This window comes from Falco peregrinus, chromosome 4 (genome assembly GCF_023634155.1).
Source record: "Falco peregrinus isolate bFalPer1 chromosome 4, bFalPer1.pri, whole genome shotgun sequence".
In the NCBI taxonomy this organism is placed as follows: domain Eukaryota; kingdom Metazoa; phylum Chordata; class Aves; order Falconiformes; family Falconidae; genus Falco; species Falco peregrinus.
The window spans coordinates 51,291,551-51,308,736 of record NC_073724.1 but is presented as its reverse complement, the minus strand read 5'-3'; the positions used below and the strand labels follow the sequence as shown (position 1 = coordinate 51,308,736).

At 43.6% G+C, this 17,186-nt stretch overlaps 1 long non-coding RNA gene across 1 annotated transcript in view; it reads left to right on the top strand.

The window, feature by feature from the left end:
• LOC114012487 (uncharacterized) overlaps positions 1-16,930 on the top strand; it is a 31,653-nt gene extending 14,723 nt beyond the window's left edge. The window contains exons 4-6 of the long non-coding RNA XR_008746761.1: positions 3,797-3,961; positions 4,121-4,334; positions 16,771-16,930. This is a non-coding gene — a long non-coding RNA (uncharacterized LOC114012487). The remainder of the gene's footprint in view (positions 1-3,796; positions 3,962-4,120; positions 4,335-16,770) is intronic.
• The last annotated feature ends 256 nt before the right edge of the window (positions 16,931-17,186 follow it).

The following is a 17,186-nucleotide window of genomic DNA, read 5'->3' as shown; positions in this document are numbered from 1 at the left end:
GACCTGTGCAGGGTGGCTGAGGCTTTTGGGAGAGTTGGGATGCTTTGTCAGAAACTTTCATAGGCATTTCTGGAAAGAAAAGAAAAAAAAGCCTCAATGCCTCTCAGCTCCTGAGGACAGAAGCTTTTGCTTTAATCTTTCTATTTTTTCTTTGTACACTGCTTTGCACCTCTCGCTCTCTCCTGATGACATGTGCTCACCTTTCTTTGCGTTCCCAGTTGTCCCCAGACTTCTGTGCTTCTTGTACTGTGTTTATTTATACATTGCTCTTCCTACTGCCTTCCTGAATGCCAGTCCCTGCTTTGCTTTTTCATGCTCTCGCTACTCAGCCAGTCCTAGTTTTCCTTTTCTACTCTCCCTGCTTGCAGTTTCCCTTATGGGCTTGCCAGCCTCCAGACCTGTGCCCTCCTCATTTTGCCCTCCTGATCTATTTTGCCTTTTTCTGTCCCAGCTGCTGGTCCTCATCTGCTCCCTGCCTCCCCCAAACCCTGCGGACTATGCTGATCCCCAGGCACTCCACATCTGAATCAGATGTCTTCTTACACAGTGCTTGGATGGCATGTTGCTCTGCATTTTGGCCACTGCTGAAGCATCCCAGAGCCACAGAAGGATGGCTCTGGGTGAAAGCAAGCAAATCCAGCATGTGGCAGTACTGTCAGTCGCTTTGAGGAGAGTTTTCTGGAGGTGGAGAGGCTGTGGACATCAGTAGGGGGTGCTCACGGACAAGCAGGATATATAAAACAGGATCCTTCAGCAAGCCTGGGGAGGATGTCGGGGGCAGAGTTGCAGTGGAGAGGGAATGTGGGTGGCAGGCAGGGGGTCAGTGTGGGAGACTGCCCTGTTCTTCCATGGTGGCCTTTTAGACGGCCCCGTTATTGCAGGCTCCTCCCCAGGGTTTGCTTTTCCTGTCCTTTCCAAGGGAGCAAGAGTTAACGCAGAGGGTGGCAGCTGGACATGGCCAAAGCCCTTGGCATGCCTGCGTGACCTGGCCGCTGGCACCTGCCTCCTTCACTCTCCCTGACCCATTGCCCTCCATGCACAGGGCTGCCTCCTTTCTCAGGCAGAAAGACGGTGTGAGGCAGGTGCTGTTTCAACTCTGCTCTCTTTTTTTGAGGCACAGCGGTGTGATCTGGCTACGATTTCTTGGGGAGGAGTAAAGGATGCTCTGGCCCTTCACAAAATCCCCTTGCATGAGCTGCTGCTGGAGGGAAGCTGCCCTCCGATGGGGAGAGATTTTTCTGCATGGAAGATTATTTGAAGCAATGTGCAAGCAGGTGGTCAGAGCGGTCCTCCAGTTCAGCTGTTGCCTAACCCTGATTTCAAAGTTGTCTGAAGAGGGCTGAAGAAACAGGGAACTGGTGCATAAACTGAGGACAAAGCACTCTGAAACCAAAAAGGCTGCACCCTAAGGAGGAAAGACACCATCTACATGGCAAAGAAACTGTAGTCTGCTTACTGCTGGACTTACCTGTACTTTATTTCTGAAAACTGTTCATCTGTATGAGTAGTACAGCTGAGTTAAGTTTAAGGAAAAAAAGACTTTTGCCCAAAGGTATTCTCTGTCCCAGCAAATGAACTGAAAATATAAAACATATGGGGCAATCTGATTTTTGACAATAGTTAAAAAAAAAGAAAAAGAAAAAGCTTTTACTGTGTATTTTAGAGTTTCAAGGACAGCAAAAATCACTGGCGTGATTTAGCTGTATCCGGAGAGCTGATGCAATCCATATCAGTAGGGAATTGCTTAACACATCTGGGCAGGGTTCCTGCTGGTGGCGTCTGCTGGACGTCTTTGTAGTGTAATAGGTGATATGTGGGTGTTTTGGGGCCCCTGCTCTAGATTCCTCTCTTTGAGCCTGTCATTCCTGATTGCCGTGTTTGCTGATGGTCACCAGCTGGGTCCCGACTTTGAGGCTGGGCTGTCCCACCAAATGAACATGCACATTTGAGCTCATGGTGCCTCAGACCCCCCAAAAGTATGGATAGAAATGGTAGAGGCCTTTCTGATTGCTTCAGTTGGTGTATTTTGCTATTATTTGTATTTTCTTTTTGGTCTGAGAGGCTCCCCAAAGAGGATTTAAGTCCCCTTGCACTGAGTTTCCCAGGCAAAGTGATCATGAGCATTGACAGTAAAAGTGCCTGTGTCATACCCTCCGCAGAGAGAAGCAGGAGGTGAAGACAGCAGGTACCTTGAACACTGCCACAATGATGGTCATTGCAGTAAGCAAAGATCCCAGTAAGCCTATAAGCTTATAAAAACCCTTTTCAGCTAACATAAAGCATTGCAGCTTCCCCCTCACAGCTGACCAGAGATTTACTGAGTTTACACTCAGTTTAGGATCCTCCCAAAGCGCTTACATCCTCCACACGAATAATCCCTGGCTCCTGCTAAATGTCTGTACAGTCCAAAAATAATTTATATCTTTATGCTTTCAAATATTACTGTTGCTGCAGGGAAATCCCCGCTGTTTCCTCCTCGGCTTTCTCTTTGCTGCTCTCCCCCCTTGCTGGTGAGGATTGGGCTTGACCGCAGCCGACTTTGCTGTCTCACTCCCTGCAACTGGGTGCCAAGCATTACGGAGTGATGCAGCTGCTTTTCCCCCCATTCCCTCCATCTCCCCTGGCTGCTGCTGCTCCCTCAAAGCCCAGGGCTGCAGTTTCTGCCCGGGGCAGGGAGATGATAAGGCTCTGAGCATTTGCTGGGGGCTGGCTTGGTGCAGTGGGTCTGAAGGGTGCAGCGAGGTGAGGGAGCAGACGAGAGGCCGAGGGACCACCCGAAAGCTCCCAGGTGGACGATGCCAGGCTCACCTTGTTTCCCTCCGAGTTTTGAGCTGGCAGTACGTCCTGCCAGGTCTGGCTGCACAGCTGGGCTGGCTGCAGTCATGCTGGGAAGCTCGAGCCTTTCTCTTGACTTGTATTTTTACTTATTTTACCATTTTAAACAGTCTTGTAGGAACAGAGCTATAAGATTTTCTTTCATTTTTAAAGGGTGTGGACTTCCTTTTTCAGAGGTGAATTCTTTGTTGCCAAAATATGTATATAACCTTGGGATCCCCAAAGCCTGTTTTAGAATCTGTGAATGGGCTGCACATGATTCTCTTACAAACTGTCACTTTAAAGCACTTCTCTTTTTCTTCCATTGGATCTTAATGGACCTTACCGAGACTGAGGGGGGAACCAATTCAGTTTTTGCTAATATTCTGCATTGGTAAAACAATACAAACCCACCTCTTTGTTTTTTGTGGGAGGAAGGAAATAGTTCTGAAAAAAATGTAAGGATGTGCACACATGCTAATTTTGATTCAGAAGTAGAAGTGATGGCAACTAACACTGACAAAATGGAAGTGTATTTTTTGCTCCCATTGGGCTTTTTCATGAGCCTAAAGCACTGTCACAGAACTCTACTGGTTGTTGGTTTAAAAAAATGCCATAAAGTTATGATGCCATTGAAATTTCTGTGAATTTAATAGATATGAGCTGTTAAGGCTGTGAATAAACCCTAAAAGACCTAGCTTTTCTCTTGCCTGTTTGAGATATGGTGGTTTATCATGATTGTTGTCATCCTTGCTGCCAGTCTGAGATGCTGATACTAAATTTCAATATTTTGAAGAGTCTTCTGGAAAACAAAGTAAAAAGAATCTGCATTAACATGGACAACTCACATTCCGCTCTAATTGGTACATTATAATTTTCCCTCTTCCTATTCTCCTTCTGGTTTTCAAAAGTACTTTTTAGTTTCTCCAAATCACATTGTAAATTTAAATTCTGGCTTAGCTGATCTATTTTTCTATTTTAGAAAAGTCAAGATGGCTTGGCAAAGCACGTTCATTTCCTTCAGATGGGAAGGGTTTCACTGAAGTCTTAGTGCACAAGACACAGTCCCCTCAGAGCTGAGCTGCGTTGTTACTTACACAGATGCAAAGCTGTCCAGCTGGAGGAGTTGCTACTTGCAAAGGCATGGGTAGGAAAGAAAGGTTCCCGCTGTCGCCCCCACCACCCCACCACCCCCTCCCCACCCTCCATGTTACCTGTATATCCAAGACCAAGTCCAAGTCTTTGGGTGGGGTGCCTGCAAGGCAAGCCACGATGGAAGGGATCTTGCTGCTGCTTTTTCTTTCAGGTTTCGCACACATGCTCGCACTCTGCCACAGTTGCCTCTGCCACAATCGCTTTGGTCTTCCCTGGATTAAGTTTTTAACTTAAGCTGCCTGTCTCAGCTGAACTTCAAAGAACCCAGGAAAGCACATCATCTGGTTACAGGGAGCAGAGGTGCAGAACCAAGTGACATGAGAGCACCTGTGCAAATCCAGCTGATGCCATTGCAGAGGCTGAAGGTATCAAACTCACCTTGTTTCATTTTTTTGTTTGTTTTATATTTACACTGTATCCTGCTGGCATCAGCAGAGAAGCTTGAGCTGGAGATGATCACATAGACAAGCCTGTCCTTTCTGTTCATTGGCTTTCATCATCTGTTAAAAAAGTTTTCTACACTCTGAGCTGCTTAAAGGCTTTTGACTTTACAGGGTTTTTTTCACTGAAATCCTTCTATGTATCTCTGATCGGTCTGAGAAGTCTTATGCAGACACAGAACTGGGTTGTGAAAGGTCTGTGAATAATCATTTCAGGTTAATATTCCCTGCCTGGTGCTGGACAGCAAAGTATCTCTGTATGTATTTAAATGCTGACCATTCTAAGCACTGGTTTAAAGCTTACATTGCTTATTGCAAAACCTCACCAACGGGTTGATAATTATCTGTGTACTGGAACAGCCCCTCTATACAAAAAACTGAAAATCAAAGAGCAGATCATGTTGAAGGTGTTCTCAGCCGTATTTGTTTCTGTCAGTACATGCTGAGAGTCTGAAGAGGAGAGGTGTGTGAAATTCTTCCCAGGCCACGCTTGGCTGTTTTTGCCTGCTGCTCTGCCCGGCTGTCCCCTTTGGCTGTGCTCAGAGGATGAATGCTTGCGCTGAAATGGGGAAGAAAATCTCAGAGCATGCATGGCCCTCAGAACAGTAGCTTGCCCTTTATAGAAGAAAGAACTTCTAGCAAGTAATGGTTTACATATCTCTAAGTGAAAGGAAAGTGACTTGCAAATTAATGATTTTATATGCCATGGAATTTCAGGTTACTAAGCAAAAAGAAACACACGTAGTGTATGGATAGACACATCAAGTGAATCTTTTCACCTGGGCTTTTGGAAAATGCTACCCAATAAAATAATTTGTTATGTAAAAACCTACATCATGCTTAACTCTGCAAGCAGAGTGACTGCGTAATTAACCATGCTAGCTGGGGAGGATGCCGTATTTGAAGATCAGGTGAGAGAAGTGGAGTTAAAATAGTACAAAAAGAAGAACTGAGGGGCAGAACCAATGCTAGAAATTCCGTCCACACACACAAATCTATTGCATTTTAAATTTAGGTCAGAGCAGACTTCAGAACCTTTGCTACTTTGGAAGAGACAGAACATCTCTAAAAACATGCTGAAACAAGGAAGAAGGTGGAACATTTCTGAAATACTGCAAACTTGTGTGCATTGTATACCACCTCCTTTGGGTCACAAAGTTTTGTTCCTAGGTTTGGAGCTTGGCCGACCTCAAGTCCCTCAGTAGGCAACGGAGAGAGAGGGACCTGTGCTTGGCATCTCCAAAAGTGGTAAAGCACCCCTGCTTGTTCATAAAGTCCTTGAGAGCAACACAGTGGGACTTACTGAAAATTTTAACACAGAGTATGCTAGAAGAAGTGTAATATGGTGCATATGCCAAAACTGGCCCTATTTTTCTATTTCATGGCTTCAAAAAAAGTCAAAAAAGATTCAGTTTTAGCCAAGCCACTAAGAAAAAATGAAATTAATGTAGCTGTTACAGTTTGTTTCAACTGTAGCAACAATACAGGAAAGTTGTCAATTAAACCAATAAATAGAGTGAGTATGAGTTACCACGTGTGATCATACAGAGGTTAAGTGAGACCGGTTAGGGAGGTACAGGGAATCCTTGTTCCTCTCTGGGAGCAAAGACACCATCTCCAGTTTTCACGTGGACAGCTGCTGTTTTCTGCTGCCCTCGGTTCTTCCCGGGTTACTCACAGCTCTTCTGCTTTGCACAGGCGGTGAGATTTCCTCTTAGTAGCTTATGGCAGTTTAATAATCTTTCCTGAAAAGCACTGTGCTCAGAGCTTCTCTCTGTTTTCCCCTGCTAGTTTCCAAGTAGGAACATCACACTCTGGAAGTTTGGCTGTTTAGGAACTGAGCCGAACTGTGGGGCTGGTTTTCATTTTTGTGCTCTTGCAAACTCCATCTCTTTTTGTCTCCCTGTGGCCACATTTAGCTTCTCCCAGCTTTTTCCTGTTTGCTGGTGCAGTAGAACTGAACCTGCTGTTCCATAAACAGCCATTCCTGCATCTACTCCAGCATCTTCTCTGGGTCAGTGGAAAGTCCTGGGTCCAACAGTGAAAGGTCTGAGAAGCGCTGGAGCAAGGTAGTTAAAAAGAAGAGGGGGAGGGGAAAAAAGGGGACAAAGTTTGCTCTTGCCCATCCTTAAGGACTGCTTTATGTCCTGCAGCCTATGCTGGAAGGTAAGATCCATTAAAATTGAATCACAACTTTATTTTTAGTGCTTAACGTACTATCTTTTTCCCATGCCCATTTCCATTCCTTTTGATTTGTGAAACTCCTGGCCTTGGTTGCCTCCAGTGGGAAGGAACTGCACCAGGCAGTCAGGCTGTGGGAAAGGACTGCTTTTCACCCATTGCCTTACAATTTTCAGCAGATGCCCTCCTGCTCATGTACGACAGGAAATGATGAACAGGACTCACTTTCTTTGGTGCCATTCATTATTTTGAACACTTTTATCTTTTCCCTTATCTAAAGTGAACAGGTTTGATTTTACTACTTATCTAAAAGCTTTTCGTCCCTCTAATTATTTTCATTGTAATTTCTGAACTCATTTAATTTCTGCTTTGCCTTCTCAAGGTGTCCAGAACTGATCACGATGAGCTAAGTTGGGGCTATAAAAGGTATTTTCAGTATTGCTTCTCTGTTCCATTCTTTTTCCTTCCTAACTATTCCTTTTTTTAGCACTGCAAGACATCTCCAACAAAATGCCTACAGTGACACCCAAGTGTTTTTCTGACTCTCGACAGTTAAATTTAGAAGCCAGAAGATGTAGTTCATATTTTTGCTCTCAGAAAGCACCATCTTCTGTTTGAAAACGCTGCATTCATCTGAGATGTCATCTTGCTTTGCTGGTATCTCATCCAAGATCCTCTCTTGGTTTACTTTAAAAATTTTTGCCTTCCACCATTCTCACTCCCCTGTTTCTTTATTCACTTTCAAACTTGCTCAGCAAAAAAAATTTCTGTCACTTGACTCTCCAAGACTGTTTTGTGTCTGCATTTTATTCCTCTTCATTTCCGAAGCCTGAGTTTGTCTCTGTTTGTGTACTTTTTAGTATTATCCATTTTTAAAAATCCATTTTTAAATCCGGGTCAGATCGAGGCATTATCATGATTTATTAGTGGGTCTGGAAATCTTTGGCCTGACTAGTCTGTACTTATGGCAAAACCACTTCATCAACTAGGATAAATCACTGCGGTTTATTTGGAAGCACAGGCACCGATCAGCTCATCAGTCATACAGGCTGCAGAAGGCCATGGTGCAGCAAATAATAATAATAGATTGATAATTTGTGGGCTTTTATTTTCCATTAGACATACTGACCTACAAACAAGGAGAACACCTTAGCTGTGTGTTTTGTGATTACATCAGCCACCACAGGGGCAAATGGACTGATCAGAAAAGAAGATTCCAAACTTTTTTTTTAAATGAAAATGCTTAAGCAATTCTCATGACCAAAAAATAGTAACAGATTAAAAAAATGTAATTACTGTTTTTAAAACATTTGGAAAAAAACCCACAGCCTCAGTTTCTTTTCTCTGAATTGCCAGTTTCTGACTTGGGGACTCTGTTTCCAGGGCAACAGTTGATAACATAACAAACACTGAAGGAAGTACACGAGAGAATTCCCTCTTCTATTTTAGGTGAGAGTTATGTCCCTCCGTTATGGCTGAGGAAATGAGGAGTATTTTGCACTGAAAAGCATTTATCGTGCGTCCTTGCAAGTACGAAGAGCCTTGGTAGCGTGTTTGTTACCTGATGTTTGCCAAGAGATGGAGCTGCAGAGTCAGACACCTGTAGCGAGTGTGACCCTCGTACATCAGGATGATTGAATAAAACCCTTGGCAGCAAAAGCCTGTAGCCTCTCATACTGATGCATGCTACTCTTCCCCCAGTGACGACAGGCTTGTGTTGGGCACTTAGCCAACTCTGTCCAATCTATTTCAATTTATTTCATTAAGCCACGGTTCAGAAAAGCCAAGAAACAACCTATATTAATCTTGGTAGACCCTGGCCTCTGCTCAGTTAATGTTATAGAAAATGCTCAGCAGTCCCACAGCTGAGCAGTAGCAGGATGGCCTCTTGGACTTGCCTTAAAATCTCCGTTCCCTACATACATCTCTGTAAAATGCCACTTGTGCCGCACAGCTTTTACTCGGTAATTTTCTGGGGCTAGCTTCACAATTAAGGCGTTGCTCAAAACCTTGTCTCAGTTTCTAGGCACCTGCAGTGTGAGTCAGAAGACAGCAAAGAGATTCCCAAACTGCCAGGGACCTGAGTTTGTCAGTCCGTGAAGGGTCCTGCCCCACACGGATTTACGGGTTTAGCTCTGGAAGCTGTAAACCTGTGTCAGCACAGAGCAAAGCCAAGTATTTTTGGAGCAGACCTCGGGTTCAGCTCTGGGTTAATGCAGTGATCCAGCATCTCTGAGCCAGCTCCCATCCACACCATGCTCCTGTCCTTCCTGTCCCAGCACGTTGCGGGGCGGAACAGGTCCAGGTTTGTCTGTACCTGCCGGCAACATCCTGGGATTGCCCGGAGCTACTTTGAGATTAGGTACAAGCCTGGGGAGCCCGCTGAGCTAATTGGGCTCCCACTGCCATCCAAGCCCCAGGGGAATCTCAGAATTGACGCTCCTGCAAAGCAAGTCACTCCACCCTCTGAGTCTTTCCACAACGTGTCTGTCTGTCACATCAGTTATTATGCAAAAAAACAAGCCAGGAAAGGGCAGAAATGGATTTGCCTAAGTACCCTCTTGCAACCGTGAGCAGTTGGGGCATTTCTCTGTTTTAAAATCTGTGTCCTGCTTCATTTGCTTTGTTCAAAATCCTCATGCTTACTGATTCTTTTGGTGAGAACCAGCGGATTATCATGGGATACATTCTCCCTCAGTTGCGCTCCCAGGTGAGGGAGGAAGGGAGAGAGGGAGGTGAGCAAAGGGAGGTCAGGCTGCCTCTGCCTTTGGCTGCGGTACGAACCTTGGGTCTGTGCAAAGCAGTGTTGAACCTTGCTTCCAATAAAGATTTCATTCCTTGTGTTAAGATGTATGTCAATAAAAGAGACTCAAAACTAAATAGATTAGAAGAAAGGCCACTTGTCTATTTGCTAAACAGGATTGAGAAAAGTCCTTTTTCATCCCCGTTTTTTCATGGGAAAAGGCTGACCTGGGTTACATGCATAAATCCAGCAGAAATATCTTGGCTGGGAATACTGATCAGAGTGAGGGGTTCAAATACTTTTGGGATAAGGATCAGACAGAGTGTGTCTAGTTGGTATTTCCTTTTGGGTGTCAGAGGCAACTCTTTGCTTGGTAATTTCTGAAATTGGTATTCTTCTCCCTAACTGAGCTATGATTCACCTTGGTTGACAGATAACCTGAAAATTTGGCACAGCAACCCCAAGTGCTCTTAGAAGTTTTAGACTACACAGAGCTTGGTGAAATATTTTTTCATCTGACTTCCCAGTGAAAAGTCTGTTTGTCAGTCACTGTCATTTGGTGGTTGGGTAGGGAAGGAAATAAAAAAAATAGTACAGGAGTGAAACAGACTATTATCCTTTTAGATGGCAGGTGGCTGATCAAAATATATGTTCCTTTCGTCCATGTGTAGATCCAAAAGAGCATAACAGACATCATCCCTTGCTGTGGTGTCAAAAGAAAGAAGAATTTCAGTTAAGAGAAAAAAAAAATCTATCTGCTGGAAACCTGACTTCAGGTAATAACTTCTTGAAATACCTGTGGTGGTTTTAGTGAAGTAAATAAATTATGATTTTTTTAAATCAAAATAACCCCCTTGGACTTAAGGTCTTCTGACACATGGACCTGCAGGTCCATACACTCCACTGGAGAAGTGACTCCCAGTTTTCATAGCCATGTCCCCAAGTCCAGCAAGTCACTGGAGCCTGCACTGGACCAGTGGGTCTGCTAGCTTGAGCACGGGGCTGTAGATCAGGTATAATATGCTTGGTCCTCACCTCTGAGTCCCACATCACTTGTTAGAAACTGTAGCTCTAGGTAAGCCCTGGTAGCTCACTGAGCCTCTGTGCCTCAGCCTCCCTGTGCTGGTAAATAGAAGGATCAGTGATCAATGAACATAACGTGTTTTGTCATAGCTTAAAGAAGTTCTGCTTCATACAGGTAAGCAATGCTTTCTTACTATCCCTGCTTTAGAGATGTGGTTACTGATAGGGGAGTGGGTAAGTGGCTCAGCATGGAGCTCACCAAAGACTTAGAGACTTCAGCTAGGACTGGAAAGATGCCAGTATATTTATGTACATATATCAGCTGATGAAAATACAGCTTGTTTGGCATTTTTGCTCTGTGTAAGACCTAGGGAAATTTGGTCCTATCTCCTGTACATGTTTATCTGAGTTTTCAGGCAGCGGGTTTGTGCACTGGAGAGCAGACAAACCACATATGTGTGAGCTGAGCTGTATTTTAATTAAGCAATCACGAGTAATATTTTTGCATTGCACAGGTAGTCGGTATTCTAAATTATGTAATTACGTGCACATACTTTGTTTATTAAAGATAAAGTGGCTCTATTAACGTACTGTAATTAAGTAACCACCTTTTGTTGGAGCAACTCTATTTTCTACATTACAAAACTGCTTTCCCCCAGTAAAAAACTTGTCCCAGTGCTCAGTTGCCCCTGAGGCCATGTTCAAAATTGCAAATGCTCTGCTCCACCTTACCCAGGAGCTGGATGGGTCTGGTGGTCAAAACGTGCCAACTTCCAACAGAAGCAGTAAGCTTTGGTGGTTACTTCTGGAGTTAATTCTTGAGACCAGACAAAACCTTTAATCACTGTTTAAATAACAGCTTTTCTCACACTCTGGCTGAAGTGCTATGTTAAACTGATGTTGAATACTTAAAGAGTGTATCAGGTCAAGCAGACATCTCATGGATATTCTAGTTTTGCTCCTCTGGTAAGCCATGGGGTAATGTGACTCAGACTTTAGGAATTTTTAAAGTCATGGGATGCCAGGACTATTTGAACCCCTGCTTCTTCCTGTCCTTACCTGTTTGTGGAACAATGATTCAGTGTCAGTTATAATGCGACAACAATGGGGTGAGTATCCACCACGTATTACTTGAAAAACAATTTCTATGTGTATTGTTAACTGATGTCATACATAAGATTGTTGAGTGGGAAAAGAAAACCAGCACAATTGGGTTTTTAACATAGAAGTACTAATGGAGCAGCTTAGAGAGACTGGACAACAGATGACAATGGTCCATGTGCTTTCCTTCAGCTTGCCAGACATTTTCCAGAGAAGCATGCTTCTGATAAAAAACGGTTATTTGAACACAGACTATTTCATAGACACATCCCAGCATCAATGATCATTCAGTATCCACAAGCAGGGGTCTCCTAGCCATAACAAGGCTTGGAAGCAGGCCCCCTGCAAGGCTCTCCAGCTGTGGCTAAGGGGGAAAAAACCCCAATACTAGCTGGATTGATGGATACCCAGCAATGAGTAGTAGAGGTGAAATAACCAATGCTAGGAGAATGTTGTTTACAGGACACAACAGCTGCTGATGGCCCAGCTTATGACAGTTTTGCCATGGAGAAGGGTTATGGGAAATACCTAAATACCTGGGATTGATAGTAGTAGGGCACATGGCCAAAGATCCCTCCTACCTCACAGCTGTCAGATTATTTATATTAAATTTTTTTGTTGTTTTTCTTTAAAAACACTTTTTTACTTCTTTTTCATTCCAAAGTATGTGATTACAGTGGAGATTGTAGTCTACATTACAAAAAGTCACTTATCGTCAGCTCATATCTAAAGACATCAGAAAATCCTGCTGAGTAAAAGAGTGACTAAGACCTGTGTAGACATGGAGACCTAATTCCTGCCTTGGCTTTTTGGGCGTTCCTTCAGGACTATGTGAATAACATTTTCTAGGGTAATGTGTGTAAGAGCAGTTTGCTCTTTGAGAGGCTTGGGATGAACAAACAGCTTGTGGAAAATTCAGGTTCACTCTTTCCATGTGTTGGGGTAAGCAGCTTGAAAGACCTTCAGGGATTGCCTTTCTTCTCAAATCTTCTTCTCCGATGTTTGTTAACCTCACCGCTGTTAGGTTTAAGACTTATCACAGTATATATAAGCTCCAGTTCAGGGGTCTTTTGATTCACCGGTGTGGGTGGATGGGGTAACACATGTCCCACTGCTGCTAATGCCAGGTACTGGAAAGAAGATGTAAACTCCTTCAGCTTCTGGAGCTGGCATTCATGGCACCTTTCACAAGCAGCACATGCAGCCTTTCTGCTGTGCTGGTGGTTCAAGCTGTTCCCACCGAGCCTCCTGCACTGTGTTGATATGGCAACAGGCTGCCAGATTGTACATCAAGAACAGTGCTGCAGCACTTCATTCTAACAATTTATGGTTGTTGATTCAAGTTATCTGGAGAACTTTCTTCACTGCTTCCCTTACCTCTCTGGACCTTCAAGGTCTATTTTTCTTCCTACAAAGCTGTCAGGTTATTTCCTTTCCTATTGCATTCCCCTCTGGAGCACTCCATCCATACATGTACACCTGTATGGAGAAGTATAGGCAACGCCTGGGTATTTTAGATGTGTGTTTTAACAATGCCAAGTGCTTGTAACTTCTGGACCATTAAGCTGCTGGAAAGCCTAGCTCCAGTGGAAATCTGCCTAGTTTCCCATCAACTCATAAGCTCAAGCTTCTGGTCAGGGGTCCTGAGGCAGCCCTGCCTTTCTGGTAGCTTTTGAGTTTTATGTTCTTATAAAGTGAGACAACAGGTCTGAGGCTCCCTGGCACAGACTGGGCAAGGGGACACTGCAGGAGGTGCCCATTAGCTGGGCTTCTGAGCTCCATCTGTGCTCATAAGAGTCAGGACACAGGTCTGAGCACTGTCCTGTGGTTTCCTACACCACTTGGCTGGGCTAGCCCAGCTGCTGGTGGGTTTGGCCAGTACCAACTACCAGCTGCAGACACCGGGTGCTGTGAGGAGAGTGGCATATGACAAGGACCCTTCCTGCCAAGCAGTCTCGGTACAACCACGCTGTTTTGGGGAGGAGAAGAGTCTGCTGTGCAGGGGAGCTGGGCTCTGCTGTTTGTCCTCAGTGTCAGAGCACAGCCCTTGGCCTGTCCTATTTTACTGGTGCAGACAAAGTGGTAGGTGACTGCTAAGTGATTAAATGTGCCCTGGCTGCTCCAGGGCAGGGTGCTCTCACAGCAGGTCAGGCTGTGCAAAGCAGTCCTGTTCAGATGGCTCAAAGCTGGCTGCCTCTAGGGCAAGCTGGAGGCAGCCCCGTGGCACCGCTGGGCATCCTGTGCTGCCCTTTGGCTCTGTGACTGCTGCTGTTGCTGCTATTACTGTTATTGCTGTTGTGGTGATGATGATGGTGATGTGTGACTTTTTGACCTTCCAACCTCCAAAGCGATCTGAAGGCTCTGCTCTAACCTACCGCAGCAATGCTTTAATGTCAGGAAACCGAGGATGCAAGCTTCATGCCCCGGGCTGTGGCATCAAAGCCTGCAGGAGCGCATGAAGGTCAAGAACAGGCAGGGGTCATGCTGGAAGGTGGCAGTGGGTGGACTGATGCAAAGCTGGTGCCCCCACTTCCAAACTGCCCAGCAGGAGCTGCTCCTGGAGCCTGCTGTCACCCACAGCTGAGACCAAACAAACATCCAGTGTGGAAGATCATCAGAGGCCAGGGCTAAACCGGAGAACTGAGTTGTTTGAGAGCAGAGGTACCCTCAGGGTTTAAACTAGCAGTCATGAAACCCCAGCTCTGCAACCTCTTACGTCCTCGGGGCCTTCAGGGATTCGGCACTGGGCTGTCTGTCCCCAGGATTTCTTCCAGGTGGGCTGGATGCTTCCTTGAAGACTGGCAGCTGCCCTGCCCAGCCTTTCAAGTGGCTCCTCAGGATTCACAGTGCTGTGAATATCAGTAAACAGAGACAGCAGCAAGCAGGCATTTTGTCAGTTTCCTCCCTGAGACTGATGGGCACATCTGAGTATTGTCTTTTCTTGTGGGATGTCCAAAATGGCACAGCTGCACTCCAGCAGTGTTTGTGAGAGCTCTTGGTGGGCCTTTCCCACTTGGATGCAACCCTTTTAGCATTCCAGTCAGCTCAATTCCGTGTGCAAGAAATATGTGAGATTATTTCTTGTACTTTAAGAGATGAGGAAACAAAGTTTGGGAATCTAACAGAGTGAACCAAAACTTCAGGGATGTGGTTTTTCAGGATGACTAGTTTTACAGTCCTGGTGGAATTTCTCCTTTTAATTAAAAAACAACCAATTTTCAGAGCGTGTTATGTGTGTCTGGAATAAGAACTGTTCTAGGAGCTTGAAAAACTATATCTGAAATAGTTATCCTTAAGCTTAAGTAAGCGATCCACTGCTACAAGAAGTCAAGAGAGGGGGTAAAACCTTTCCGCTATGAATCGTAAGTGCAATATCCTTGTTCATCGTCGTTTAATTGGTGGCAAAGACAGTTTTTGTGTTGCACACATCACCACTTCCCAGTTGGTGCCACGCTGAATGGCTAGACCTTAAAGTGGAAAAAGGAATTCAGGTCTGAAAAAGCTGTACGGCTTCCTGAGGTATTGTTGTCATTCTGACATCATTATCATTTAGAATAACAAAGCATGAGTAGAACAGTTGCTGTTTCCTTCCCATTGTGATCCCATATATATTCTCTATTTATACCTGTGCTAACACATTATCTTAGCATGGAAGGAGATAGCAATTTGTACAGTTATTAGTCATGCTCCTCAGCCTCATATTTTACTGGAGCTAAACCCATGAACCATTTCATGGTTAGCTTCAACCCCACATTTGAAGATCTGAAGCTCATGGGAGCATGAATCCAGAACCAATCATGAATGATAACATTGCTGAATTTCCTAGTACTAGTTGTTGCTTTAGTGGTACACTTTTTCTTCAGGGTTGTCTAAAAAAGGATAAAAATGTATTTCTAAAAACATGCTGAATATGTTAACTAAGAAGTTTTAGTATTTAGACCAGGCAAGGATAGCTGAACCTTGTGTCATTAGTTGGTTGACATGGAGTCTGGTGTTAAAAAAACATCTTCAAGGAAACACCAGACTCTAAGTATTGCAATGCTAAGATATTATTAAAAGACATTAAATGGTTTTTTTTAGATTTTTGAAGAGACAATATCTTCTTTTCTAATTCATAAAAGCAATATTTTTTGAAAGACACAGTAAAAGCATCCATTCAGTCCTTAAAAGAGACATACTAGTTGCACTAGTTGCAAAACCAGTAAGAAGTCGTGGAGCTTGCAGTCAGTTATATATCCAAATAGGAATAAACATATCAAGCTAACTCCTTTTACTGGACTCCAAGGTAAAAAAGGGGAAATAGAGATGACATATTTTGGTTATATGCTACTCAAAGCCGATCTTTATTCCTATCATAGGAAGTAAGATCTATAGGACTCTCTTTTTAGTCTATGATCAATAGATGGCATTACACAAGTGTGCCATCTCACACTCCCTTTGAACTTAATGAGATTTCCTGAGGAAAATTTACCCTAATTTGTACCAAGTTGTTCCACTTTTAAAAAACATTTTGTTCTGCATTTATTTTATGGCATTGCACTGAGCAAATATAATTCAATTGCTTCTCAGTGTTTTGCTGATGTGACATCATTATTGAAATACAAACCATCTTTCTATTGTCAGTAAATGGTTAAACAGTTTTAAAAAAGACTTATCCTGGAAATAGCTATAGTCAAAGACTACAGGAATTGCTTTACTTAAGATTAAGTAGTTACCTTACCCACCAGAAGAATGATATAATTAAATATAATTAATAGACTGAATTTTTCATCTCTATGACATTGGCAGTGAACTCAAAATGTAATCTTTCTGCATTTTGATTTTTTTCTATTTCCTTGTAGAAGTGATCACGCTGTACTAATAAGAGGCAAACTCTTCCTGTGTATATTTCCAGTTATTGTGGGTTTATATTTCATTACTTGAGTGTGAAAGCACTTCTAAAAGATCTTATTTTCTAAGAATATCTGCCAGTTGTTTCTCATTCCTGTCCCAACTGGGTTAAGGACATGTATTAATCATATCTAAGTTTGATTTTGGAGATACCTCCAGAACTGGAAAGGCATGAGAACATCCAGAGATATCATATACGGCTGCACTTGGACACCTGAATGGGAGTGGAAGAAGAGAAAGGATAACACCCCCGTGTTGTTTCATTACATACAGATAGCCACAACTAACACTTATACATATGCTTTTGCCTTTAGCTTGGTAGTCTTTTTTTCCCCATGCAGCTCTGTGTCACTCTGCATCACATATTATGAAAGGTGTTGAAAAGCATATAGGCTGTTACAACAGGAATATTTCCCCACCTAGGTACCATCTGCTCATGAGTGCTGGAAGTTGAATCCACCAGTTGAACTGCTTGTAGGCAGCAGAAGCAAGATATGGAAACACGATCAGAGGGCACTGCTTGATGCTTCTGCTTCTTTCTGATCCTTTGGTGTAACCATTCTGGCCTAAGGAAAACCAGACCCTGCCTGCTCTTGGTTGTTTAAAATTAAAATAAAATAAAAAATATATATATATGCTCATCTTAGAAGTTTCTAGAATCAAAGAAAATGCTTGAGTATCTGTTATTTCATTTTAAGAAAGAGTCTACCCTGCCTGTTTACTGGGGAGAGTTTGAAGACATAAAATGGGTTTTGATAGTGGCAGAGAGATCAATGAGGCTTTCCTGTACCTGTCAAATTTGAACAGAATGACCCTTAATGGGGTTTTCTCTTCCCTTC